We start from the raw sequence: 13,487 nt of genomic DNA, 5'->3' as shown, positions 1-13,487 counted from the left end.
TAATAATTTTTAAAACAACTGCAAACTGAATAGTGCTTCAAATTTTTTCTTCTGTTAAGTTGTTATTTTCTCCACCACTGAACACCAACACAGAAAATAAGGGTTGCCCTTGCCTCAACTCACTTCTGTTTATTTGTGGTTTTGGAGGAATTGGGGGGATGGAGAAAGATACTACTATCATATATGATATTCTCTTCATTAATATCTTTTGTGAAAGAAAGGATATTTGCAGTCATTGAAGAAATTCATTAGAATATTACTAATATAACTAATATAGCAATTATAATGAGTAATACTAGTTTTATGAAATTATAAATTAAACGCATTTTATTATATGCCTAAAAAGTGAACATTAAATGTGAATCAAGTGGTTTTATTTAGCTCTAGTTTTTATAAAAAATTGCTGTAGTAACATCCCCAACTTTAAAATGTTAAGAAAGTTTAAGAATTTAAGGAAGGAAGCTTTGTGTTGTTAAAAGATAAACTGGGTACATCGTTTCATTTGAACTAGTGGAAAAGGCTGTAAGTCCTACTGATGCAGTTTTGGAATGATAGGGGTGGGTGTCCAGAGGTGACTGCCATGAAAAATTCTTGAGGCCTCTTTGGTGCACAAAAAGGTGATTTTTATTAAAGCACGGGACAGGACCTGTGGGCAGAAAGAGCTGTGCTGGGGTTGTGACAGGTGACTTAATCAGAGATGGCCTAAGTCTCCAAGGAATTTTGGAAGCAAGGTTTCCAGGACTTTGGGGGGGGGGTTGCTACTGTTAGGAAAAGGACTTTTATTACTGTCTAGTAAAACCTCAGTCATGAGACCCTTCATATGTATATCAGTGGGCCATAAGCTTGGAGTATGATTTCCAACCTGTATCTTGGCCGGGGGGCGGGGTGGGGGGGGAGTTATATAGATAAAGGAAATTTCCAAAGGATTTTTTATATGTTAAAGTAGACTTACAGGATCCTGGAGGGTTGGGCTAAGATTGCCTTCTGTCGTTAGCAAAGTGTCATCATCAAGGCAGCTAAGTTCCTAGTGGAAGGTCACTCTGCCTATTTCAAGGACATGTCAATGGGCTGTAGACAGTATGAAATTAAATGTTTCATTTGCCTTTGTTTCCCAGATCACTATTAGACTCTGACTATCCACTGCCAAGTTGGCCAGCTTCTGGTTACTGAAAACCTTTCAAATATCTTGTCAGGTTTCAGCTGGGATAAACAGTAAATATTCCTGGCCATATTGAACAACCCCTTGGAAGCAGGAGGTTATCTCCAAAAAACAGTGCAAAGGATGTTACTCTCTCAAGATCCACAACCACTCCCAAAGATAACCAAAAGAAAGAAAGCCTTAGACAATTCCCAAGAGTAGGCAATAGTCGGTAGGACCCTAGCTGCAAGTGGACTAAAATTCCCATTTCTGTCCAGCCATACCATGCTGCAAATGGGATGCAACCCACATTGCTGTTTGGCTATATTTTGGGGGTCCCCAACCTGATTGGGGGGAATTGGTTGCCAATTCAAGTTATTAGGATATAAAAAGGAGCAAGAGGGCAATAGATGTTCCTGGGAATGAAAGGATCAACAAGTCACAATTCAAAGATCTAATTCATACAAATGTGTTTTGCCTGCCAATCTGAATTTGGAAAGGAAGGGACAACATGAAATTTTACCTTTTTTTCCTTGACCAGGCACCACAGTAGAGATATGGGAGAGCTGACTTTGGTAAGAATTCTCACCTTTTGCTGGCTTCTGTTAGTTTTCCCAGGATCCTGTCTGCAGGCTCCAAAGTGACAGGGCTGTCCCAGTGGGTTTCATCCTGGTCACTAGAAACTGTAAAGGGGGAAAAATAATTTTCTTTCTATCCTTAATGGTGAGTATTTGGCTGAGACCCCTTTTTTCTGTAGGGCACCTCAGTAAATGTTTATTGAAGATGGTTAAAAGTTCTCCCCTGTGGCCACTGTAATTTAGGACTATCTTTGGTAAGGTTAACCTGATTGTTCAACCTTAAAACAAAATTTTACTTAGGTACCTGCGGCTTCACCCTGGACCTAGTCCAGTTTCAGTAACACGCAGTTCAGTCTTGGACCTAGCTTGGTTTCTGTCAGAACCAGTCTGTCCCTGGACCTAGCCTGGTTTCTGAGTTAGACCTAGTCCCACCCTCCCTCCAGCCTAGTTTCTAAGTCGGAACCAGTCTGACTCTGAACCCGTTCAGGTTTCTAAGTTGGACGCTGTCTCACCCTGGACCCAGCCCGGTTTCTAAGTCGGAACTGGTCTGCACCTGGACCCAGTTGACACTGGACCCAGCCCGGTTTCTAAGCCCGGCACAGTCCGACCCCGGAGCCAGCCCGCTTTCTAATCGGAACCAGTGTGACCGCGGAACCAATCTGACCCTGGACCAAGCCCAGTTTCTAAGTCGGACTCAGTTCGACCCCGGACCCAACCCACTTTCTAAGTCCGAGCCTGTCCTGTTCTTAAGTCAGACCCGGTGAGAACAAGAATTGCTCAAGTAAAACCTGAAAGCTCGAAATGCAAAACCTGCTGAGCTGGGCTCCAAGCGGGACTTTCCCATCACCTCCAGGGACCACAAGAAAGCAGCCAGTTCCGGAGCGCAACAGGTACAGCTCAGGGCGCCAGTGTTTGCTCCTTGCTCCTGGGGTCTTGGCGCGGGGCGGGGGGGGGGGGGGGGGGGGGGGGGGGGGGGGGGGGGGGGGGGGGGGGGGGGCTCCCTGGTTCTCTCTCCTCTGACATCAGAACTGTTAAAAGACGAACTGAGGCATATTAAAACTTTGAAGAGTTTATCTGAGCAAGAACTGATTCTAATCAGGCAGTATCCATTGTAGCAGCAAGTTGCTAAGGGGAGTTTGCAAAATAAAACTGATAGGCTGGAGGGAGCAGGAACAAGGAAGTTACACTGGGCAAAAGAGTGGGTTGGTTATTGCAAATTTACTTTCCTTTAGGGGATGGCAGGGGTCTGTCAGGCAGATTACCTCACTAGTGCTGATCAGGTGATTGCTGATTGGTTTAAGGTTCCATTACTGGGAGAGCTGAAACTGTAATTAAGTCTTGGTTTGGAGACATGGGACTTAGTGTAAGCAAGCATTTGGGGTCTCTTGTCTTGCTTTTAGCGTTGTGCAACTCAGCTTAGTTTAGAGACCTTTCTAAATGGATAGGATGCAAGTTTTAAATTCAAAGAGATGACAAGAAAGTAAGGCATAAACATATTCTGATAGGATTAGTCCTTCATATTCTAACATGTTGAGATGATTTAAAGTATATTTGATGTTCTTACATGTATAGCTGTTGATGAATTAAATGCACCAGTTTGGCAAATATTTGGAAGATTGTTTTTCCTTTTTTTTTTTCTGCTTCAATTTTTTGCCAAATGACTCTAAAGTAAGTAACATACCATTCAGAAATGAGTTTGAGGTTTGGGATCAAACATACCTATTCTAATGCCGTCTTTGCCACTTACCTGTAGAAACAGGTACAGGCTGTTTAATATTGCTGAATTTCAGTTTCTTCGTGTGTAAAATGGCCACCTTTTAAGGCATTGTAATTAAATGTAATATGTAGCTCCTGGGGTGTCAGGGTGGCTCAGGCAGATGCTTATGTAGCTCCTAATTTTCTAAACACAACAAATATTCTCTTTTCTGTACATTAATAGAGGTCACATATCAGGCATCCTCGTATATAAGGTATAGCCTTAGTATAATGCATATACCATGTGGCATGCAAAGCTAACTTATGTTGATAACTGCTTTTTGAAAAAAAAAAACCTTTTAATGAATACACCTTACATAAAAAATCATATTCTAGAATATCCTCTTATCTAATACTTGAAGTCATTTTTAAAGAAAATTTAAATGAGGTATTATTTATTAAATATATGTTGATTTTATCAATACTATTGTTTGTGATGAAGCTATGTAAAATTGGAAAATAATTAGCCTTATTTTGTATTTAGTATGCTTGTTTTACATTGCTCTCTTGGGTTATTCTATTGTAAACAAGTATGTGCTGCTTATTGAGGTATTTGCCTAGGAGCTAAGAGCTATCAAAACTGAATGCTGTGTCACCACAACTGGTTCTACCAAAATACAGTAGTAAAGAACTCTGGGCTCTGAGTGACCTAAGGAGGACAAACCTTTATTGGGAGTAACTGAAAACTTTTCTGCCTGGGTATCATTGCCATTAAATCCTGAGAAGACTTAACACATGCGATTCAATCCATGGAGCTAGCTTTCCATCTTTAGTTAGCATAAGTTGAGCAAAATCCCACCTTCTCTGTTCTGTATAGGCCCAACCCTCAAACCCTGGACTTCTTTCCCTAAATCAGTGACCTACATGGCCCACTTCTCCATTGCCAGGCATTCCCTAGCCTGAGAAGTTAATACATTCAGATTTTTGTTTCATTGTTTTTTTTTTTTTTTTTTTTTTTTTTTTTTTTTTTTTTTTTAACTCTGGTGGCTTTGTTTTATTCTTTAAAATTCCTCCAGGGGCGCCTGGGTGGCTCAGTCGGTTAAGCGGCCTACTTCGGCTCAGGTCATGATCTTGCGGTCCGTGAGTTCGAGCCCCGCGTCGGGCTCTGTGCTGACAGCTCAGAGCCTGGAGCCTGTTTCAGATTCTGTGTCTCCTTCTCTCTGATCCTCCCCCATTCATGCTCTGTCTCTCTCTGTCTCAAAAATAAATAAACGTTAAAAAAAAAATTTAAAATTCCTCCCCCTTCCCCCTCACCCCAGAAAAATTAAAAGAGACAAAATCACATGGCTACAGAGTGGCTGCTGTGGGAAGAGAAATTGTCTTTTACATTAGTAAAGTCTGTGTATCCAATAGGGTACTTATAAACCGTATGTGGCAACTCAGTGCTTGAAACGTGGCTAGTTCAAACTGAGATGTGCTGTGAGTGTAAAAATGCACAGTAATTCCAAAGATATTGCATATACACATGAAAATTGTAGGGATCTCATTAATATTTTAAATTGATTTCATGTTTAACAGATGGTATTTTGTATCCATTGGGTAAAATGAAGTGCATTATTAAATTAATTTCACCTATTTCTTTTAACTTTTAAGATATGACTGTTGTAGATACTTAAAATTACATACGTGATTTACCTCTTCTACTGGACAGTCCTGGTTTAGAACTTAACTTGAGAATTATGTTTCTCTGCTCGTTAACAGGCGTGTCCCACAATTAAATTGAGGGACAATGTAAAGTAGAATTGTTAGATATATGAATGAAAAGATTTTGTCTGGAATTCTTGGCTAAAAAAGGAAAAGGAAAAGAAAGACAGCAAATAACCCTGGAAGGCATGATAGCCCTAAGTGTTTTTTAAGCCTTAGCCATTTATCACTTTGAGAGGCAGAGTTCAACACCACTAATAGGCAACGATGCTACTGAGGATATAGATTCATTTACTTAATATGGATATGCTGTGTCTGTTCTGAGTATACTGGTGATAGGTGTAGGAGAGGAAGTTGTTTTCCTCCACCCACCCCCTTAAGGTCCCTAGGTGGATCTGAAAATTAAACTGGCAAAGACAGATTAACAGGACAAAAGCACATGTGTTTATTTAATATAAGTTTTATGTGACATGGGAGACTTCATAAGAAAATGAAGACCCAGAGAAACAGGCCTGAGTATTTTTCTGCTAGGTCTCATGAAAAGTGGACAGTAGTGGAGAGATATCAAAGAGTATGAGTGGTGAAGAGAGATCAACGAGTGTAAAGTAAGTATAGTAAACCAGGGGAAATTTAGCAAGTCCTATTTGTTCTGATTCTTCCCAGCATTCCTTTGTTCTCAGAGATAAGGATCCTTTGTTCTTCCAGGTATAGAGGGGGAACCTCTCACGGGAGAGTTTTATGACCTATTTCAGAGAAGGGTGGAGTAAGGTTAGACTGAACTTGCTGTTTTCAGCTGTTTTCTCAAACTTCTTCAGCTTAAAATATTCAATATGCAAAGGTGTCATATTTTGGGGGATAGCATGTCCTGAACCCCATCAAGGGACATTATAAATGCATATCCTTATTATCTAATTAGGGAAATGCTGTATGACCTCAAACAAATTGCAGGAAAATCAGGCATATTGCAATTGGTCATACGGGTATAACATTATTAGGTCTATATTAATGTGGAAAACTAAGAAGTAGCATCTTTTTATGTTAACCATATCCATTATTCTTTCAGCAAGACACTGATAAAATCCCTAGAATGTCAAAGTATAATAAATGTCAAAACATAATAAGTGTAGAAAAGATTTTTCTGCATGAAAAGTTCACCTAAATTTTTAAAATATTTATTCTATTTATTAAATCACCTTAAAAAAGAAGAAAAAGAAGAAGTCTCCTGCATATGTGGTTGAAGTTAAAGCATACTTTCTCTTTGGGTTTGAAAACCAAGTGACCCAAATTTATAATGACTGCTTTTTAATGACTCCTAAATATTCCACTGAATTGATAGGCTAAAAATGTGCACATATATAATTTCTATTTAAGAAAATATGAGAAACAACCCTTAACCCTCACATCATCATAGAGTACACATCTTATTTTTTTTAAATAATTTTTTTAAGGGAGAGGTGCATAGTGAAAAGAAACATATATAACATGATTTTTATTTTTAAAGTTTATTTATTTTGAGAGAGAGAGAGAGAGAACACAGGAAGGGCAGAGAGAGGGGGAGAGAGAGGGAATCTCAAGCAGGTTCTCCACTGCCAGCACAGAACCCAGTGTGGGGCTTGAACCTGCAAACCAACCACGAGAGCATGACTTGATCCAAAATCAAGAGTCGGATGCTTAACGGACTGAACCACCCAGGTGCCCCTGCAACATGATTTTTAGAGCCATAGTTTGTGTCAGTTTGTACTTTCACATGCAACATAGGTGACTCTTTTTTCTAACTATGACTTCTCTAAATTTTAATCTTTCAAAATGTATACTGATTTTCATTTCCCAACTTGATGTCTAAGTATTCAAATGATATATGCTTTATTTTATAGCCTTAATTTTTTTAAGTAATCTCTGTGCCTAACACGGGGCTCAAACTCATGATCAATAAATCAAGAGCACATGTTCTTCTGACTGAGCCAACCAGGTGCCCCTTAATTTTTTTTAATTATAAAATTAAAGTACAACAAAAGGAGTGACAAGAGCAAAATTCATTTCATATCAAATGAAAGAATATTGAACTTGTGTGGTAAAACCTGTTCTGTCCCCAACAACCATATGGCTTTATGATTTTCATATCAAATATGAGTTATAGTTTCCTTATTTCCAAACCAGCAGTGGTGGTAGATAATATTTATGAGTGGAATTTTGAAGTTCAAAACTAAAAGTTTGTTTTTAAGTTATATCATCAACCTTACCATTGTGGTGTTTTTAGTAGAATTTTTAGCTCTCAGATTCCTAGCATGTATATGACATGATTAGGAAGCTTCCAAACTCAATTCTTTCTCACTTCTGTTATATTGGAGTTGAAGTTCAGTAATTATCTGAAACCAGAATATAATTTTAAATAACTGAATAGCATCTCTGAAAGAATAATCATATCTTTAAGTGAAATTTTACTTGTTTTCAGGTATTTTAAAATTAGATGAATAAAAAACTTTTATTCTTTTTAAATTATTTATTTATGAGAAAGAGTGAGTATGAGAGAGAACCAGGGAGAGGCAGAGAGAGAGGGAGCGAGAGAATCACCAGCAGGCTCCACATTGTCAGTGTAGAGCCCAACGTGGGGCTCGATCTCACAAACCATGAGATCATGATCTGAGCCAAAATCAAGAGTCAGATGCTAACCAACTGAGCCACTCAGGTGCCCAAAACTTTTTTTCCCCCTAAATGAACACATCTAAACTCCTGTTCCTCTTTTAAAAAGCTCAGATGTGGAGGGGTGGGGTGGGTGGAACACTTGCATGTTTTCTTTTCATTTTATAGTGGACTTGCAACAAAAGAATGATTAAATGCATGATTAACATCATGTAAGCATGGTTCATTCCAGTTTCCTGACAAGATACCAAATCCTCTGAGTTTTATGTGAGAAGTAATCCCAAGATCCAATGTCAGAGTAATTCCCCCAAGACAGCTTAAATATTTATCATTCTTTCTTAAATCAAGTAATCCCTTAGGTTTGTTTGGATTCCATTTCTGCAGATATACATATCAATATTCATCTATCAAACATCTATCTCTTTACACAGGCACATACACACATATATAGATACACATACATATATTTTTCCCCCTTGGAATGCCCTAAAGGGTTGTTGAATGCCTGCTGTTTGTTTCTGTTCATAGTACTCTAATGAAATACATTTTAAGAAGTGTGCATGGTTGACAAATTACATCTTTTGGGAAAGTCTAAACTGGGAAAAAACATGAGGGGGGAGAGACGTTTATTATGATTACTAGACTGGAATCTCAGTAGGCTAGGATTATTGTAAGTAAAATTGATTTTGTCCATGATTTGATTTTAATCTAGTTTCACAGAATCATATTCTACAAGGAACAGATATTTAATTTAGTACATTATGATGAAAAGGCTTCAATTCAAAGAAGTTTAATGCATTTGATGCAATAAAAGCGCTGATTATTAGGTTTTTAAAAATAGTTAGTCCTTATTATTTTATTACCATTCACGTAATTTTTGTGCTTATAATATTTATATTAAATGTAGAAAATATTTTAGGCTCTTGTGCTGGTACTCAGGCTGATTGCCTCTATAAAATGCAGCACTTTAGGAAGGAATAAATAGGATTTTAAATTTGCTGCACGGTTTGTTTTGTTTTGTTTTGTTTTGTTTTGTTTGATCTGGAGATTTTCAGAGAAACCACTTGCCATAGAATGAGTTGGAGCTGTCTACTTACCAGCTACAGTTGTAAACAAGACTCTATGGAAACCAATCTCCTGTAATTTTCCAGTCTACTGTTTTCCAATATCAAGGAGTTAGAACACTTGGCAATTTTGAAGTTGCTGCTCAACAGAGGTCTCTAGCACTTTAACAGTTGGGACCAGATGGGACTATTTTCTGAAGTTAAAACCAAGGCCAAGAGAACTATCCGAGCAAAGGAAAGAGACAAAAGGAGAAATTTAGGGAGTGGCATATCATATTTTTTTTAATTGAATAATTTGTGCCAAAATGTTCTTGCGCTCTCTTCATTCTCCTATAGGTCTTGATGCATATAAAAATCGTGTCGATTCATCACATTACCTGTAGCTCTGCAACTTATTTGTAGTACCGTAGTCCCCCTTTATCCATGGTTTCACTTTCTGTGGTCAACCGCAGCCTGGAAGTAGACGATCCTCTTTCTGACTTCATGTCAGAAGGTCAGTAGTAGCCTAATGCCACATCACAATGCCTATGTCAGTCACCTCACTTCATCTCATCAGGTGGATATTTTATGATCTCACATCACCACAAGAAGGGTGAATGCAGTACAGTAAGATATTTTGAGAGAGAGATACCACATTCATATAACTTTTATTATAGTATATTGTTACAATTGTTCTATTATATTATTAGTTATTGTCATTAATATCTTGCTGTGAATAACTTATAAATTAAACTTTACCATAGGTAAGTATGTATAGGAACAAAACATAGTATATATAGGGTTTAGTAGTATCCACAGTTTGAGGCATCCACTGAGGGTCTTGGAACATATCCAGAGACTGCTGTATATTTTTGAGTTGCAATGAATACAAAGAGTATTCACATTTTTTTAAGTTGTGTTTTCCTTTTTTTGTAAAAAAATGATTAAAATCATCTTTTATCTCTATATCATTAACATCCTTTACAAAAATTTTGTTATATTAAATCACAAAGTCACATCAAAATGGCCATATGCATGCAGCATGCATTTTATTGTTGCTTTTAAGGTGAAGAGTTAAATAATACCTGAGACCTAATGGGAGAAACAGCAGTGTGGTATGGAGAAAGGAGGGTGACCATTGTCAGATAGTAATAGCTTTTTTGCTTTGGAAAGCTTAAGTTCTATAAGCCTCAGTTTCATTTAGTAAGCCAAATGGAACCTTAATAATACCTACCTACAAGAGTTACTGTATGTGTTAAAATTATGCAAAGTAGTTAAAGCACCTCCCCAAACTGAGCACTTAGTTGGCCCTTAATAAATGGTGGCTGCTTCTTCTGATATTTATGCTTCCTGACTCCCTTGTGGTTAGATGGTCTCTTGTGAATAGTACACAGTGAATTGTGGGCAGAAGTGAGGTTTATTCCTGCTGGGCTGGAGCATGTAATTGCTCATGTAAGATTGTCCAGACTCTTTATTTCTCTCTACCATGGCAACCAGCAATGTTACAGGTAGTAGTTGTTCCATCAACTAAGATCCGAAAGTGAGTAGGACACAAAGCAGAGCCTCTAGCTGATCTGTGATGATCATGTAATATGTGTGAGGAATAAACCTTTTTTATTTGCTTTAAACTACTAACCTTTGTGGGTTATTTACTGCAGCATATCTACCCCATTTTGATTTACATAACCTTTAGATAGATATAGAGTAAAATACCAACATTATTCTAGTTCTTTGAAGCTATTTACCACTAAGCACATTCTGTCCTGGATTAGGAAACTTTAATGCATGTGCTTTAGATTGCTTCTCTTCTTTTTTAAAAGAAAAGTGATGAATATATGCTGTTGTTCTCAAACACATTAGAAAAGACCGAATTTACATCAGTTTAATTAAGCTGACACATGTTTAAGTAATTTCTCCAAAATTGTTTTAGGCCACCAATTCACTCCCAATACTTCTGATTTCACAATAATTTTGCAATTCACTAGATTGCTGAATGAAATATATCTGTATACAGTTTTGACAGTTTTAAAAAAATGGAATAGTTTAAGGCCAGTACTCCAGATGTTGTAAGGAACACACAATTGTTCATAGTTCCTGATGATGATCTTTTTCTTCCTTTTCAACATATATCTGCCTCTGCAAATGTGAGCTAACAGTATACAATGTGCAATATGCAGTCATACAGTAAAATGGCAGGAGATGTGCTTGCCTTTTATATTATCTAAGATGGTTAACATTGTGAAAAAAATCTCGCATCCTCTGCAAATTTCTCCCTCACCAGTCTTGGGAACTGCAAAGAAGGCTTTTCTTTTGTCAGATGGCTGTAGCACGCTTGCACCAATTCTGAGAAACACTGGAATTTTTCCTGCAATATGTTGAGGAATTGGGGCACAGGTCATAAGCTTGAATGTGTGTTGTGTTTTTCTGTTTTTTTTGTTTTTGTGTTTTAATCTATCTATCTAATCTCTCCAATTTCTTGTCTATGTTTCACTATCTGTTTGGGGCAAATAAGATTGATAGTGGTACCTTGGATTCCTGTCACTTGTGGCCTGCTGAAATAGCGCAAGACACATCACCCACGCTGAAGCAGGGGAGCATGCCTTCGGCCTGTCTTATCAGTAATCTTTGACTTCCACTAGCTGGAACTGCTGGAGTGCCTCACTCAGCCTCCTCCTCCCTCCTGGAGATTCAGGAGTGATGAGAATTCCTGCGTTCCTCCCTGCAAGTCCTGCACTGAGATTACATCAGTTCATTTAGCTGGAGCTTTTCAGACACTCGTTGGCAGGAATTGATTTCCTTATTTTGGTCCCTTTGCTTTTGGATTCTGCTCAAAAGACAGATTCAAGGAAGTGGATTCTACCTTTACAAGGTCTGTTTCAGATAATTACCTGAAAATGTTAGAAAATGTAAGCCAGTAGGGAGGTTGTTTTTCTTTATCTGTAAACCCACTAAGAACGTGTGTAATGCACTTTTCTTCTTGGGAGTTTGTTGAGAGGCAAGAGGTAGGAAGGGAAATGAAAAAGTTAATTGATTTGCCTTTCAAACTATTTCATTAGAAAGCTTCTAAAAGATTAAAGGTTCTGAAATAACAATAAAAAGTAAATTGAAAGAAATATAGCATGTGTTTTTAAACCAATCTTTTCTTCATCAGTCATCATGTCATTTCAAATACATTTGCTGCCAGTTTTCAAACCATATCCCCTTTGCATACGAATATAGCAATTATTTTATACCCATGCTAGGTATATATAAAAATTATCATTAATGCATTGTTCCTGATCTCAACGACCTTGCAGTTCAATGGGTATTAGTTTTCCTGCTCCTTTGACTACCCCGTAACTGATCTGCAAAGGTCTTTGTGGAAGTAGTCAAAGGAGCAGAAAAACTAGTATCTGTTGCTAACTGTTGTACCTCTGGGCTGCTTAACCTAGGAGAATGGAAACAATGTAGATACTAGGGGGGAAAAGTCACTGTTTGAAGGGGAAGCTTTTACCTTTAGTTTCTGTTTTTACTGCTACTAGACAATACTAGGCAATATTTTTTTCGTATTTCACCTGACATAATCCAACTTCACATGAGTGCAAAAACTAATTAAATTAAAAAAATCATTTGACTTCTCAGCTATGCAAGATGTAGCTTTATTTGGTTCTATAACGATGATAATGATGATGATGATAGTAATAATAATAAAATAATAGTATAAGCCAGATCTTATTTGCCAAATGGGTTGCTCTTCCTTCCTCCCCAAAGATTTCATACAGGAGCATTTGAATATAAATGATCATAATTTTTTTTAATGTTTATTTATTTTTGAGTGAGAGAGAGAACATAAGCGGGGAGGGGCAGAGAGAGAGAGGGAGACACAGAATCTGAAGCAGGCTCTATCCAGGCTCTGAGCTGGAAGCACAGAGCCCAACTTGGGGCTCCAACTCATGAACCATGAGATCATGACCTGAGCCAAAGTCGGATGCTTAACCAACTAGGCCACCCAGGCACCCCATAGTGTAAATGATCTTAAATGAAGCCTTTATAGAATAGACACTAGAGAAGGTTCATATACTTTAATCCATGAGGAATCGTGGAAGGAAAATCCAATCCACATCATCCGGGAAATGATTCAAGAATGGATAGAATTGGCTTAAATTATTTTTGATGTTCTACTTGGATTTGAGTCCATGAATGTTACTCTCAGAGTGATTTAGAGAAAGCAATTTGGGGATAGAGGAGGAAATGGGAAACAAAAAGGCTGATTTGAATATCATCATATTCCCATTATATGGTGATAATTGTCAGGATTGTGGTGCTGGTGGTGAGAATGAAGAGATGTATGAAAGAACCATTTCAAAACAAAACACAAGTAATATCCAGGCCTTAGAGAGTGATTAGATATGACAGGTGAGCAAAAAAATCTAAAGCATTTATTATTTGTGAAGTGACATAGCAGACAAAAAACAAATGAAAACCAAAAAACAAAACAGGTGTTTGTGGTTGTAAAGATCCTAGGTTTGAAGTTTAGCTTTCCACTTCTGTGAGAGCTTGGAGAAATTACCTAACTTTTCAGGACTTTGATTTCCAATTGGGGAAACTGGGCTGTTGTAAAAATCACACGGAATAAAGCGTGGGAAAAATCCACTACCTGTCGTCTCCTTTGTTCCTCTGGAGTGCCAAGCAGTGCTCAGGCATTTTGTG

At 37.8% G+C, this 13,487-nt stretch overlaps 1 protein-coding gene and 1 long non-coding RNA gene across 13 annotated transcripts in view; one reads left to right on the top strand and one right to left on the bottom strand.

Moving 5' to 3' along the window:
* The window catches only part of LOC122213520, a 128,427-nt gene extending 119,143 nt beyond the window's left edge, over nt 1–9,284 (bottom strand). For 2 of the 4 annotated variants that reach the window (XR_006199561.1, XR_006199558.1), the window contains exons 1-2: nt 9,197–9,284; nt 1,728–1,821 (exon numbers count right to left, since the gene is read on the bottom strand). This is a non-coding gene — a long non-coding RNA (uncharacterized LOC122213520). Of the gene's footprint in view, nt 1–1,727; nt 1,822–7,355; nt 7,482–8,852; nt 9,041–9,196 lie in introns of all 4 variants that reach the window. The other 2 variants (XR_006199565.1, XR_006199568.1) reach the window with 2 other exon arrangements.
* The window catches only part of PCDH9 (protocadherin 9), a 920,569-nt gene that overhangs the window by 160,242 nt on the left and 746,840 nt on the right, over nt 1–13,487 (top strand). The gene's annotated exons all lie outside the window — the stretch shown is intronic.

This window comes from Panthera leo, chromosome A1 (assembly GCF_018350215.1).
Source record: "Panthera leo isolate Ple1 chromosome A1, P.leo_Ple1_pat1.1, whole genome shotgun sequence".
Lineage (NCBI taxonomy): Eukaryota > Metazoa > Chordata > Mammalia > Carnivora > Felidae > Panthera > Panthera leo.
Note: the sequence above shows the minus strand (reverse complement) of the source record. Positions and strands in the feature narration are given on the sequence as shown.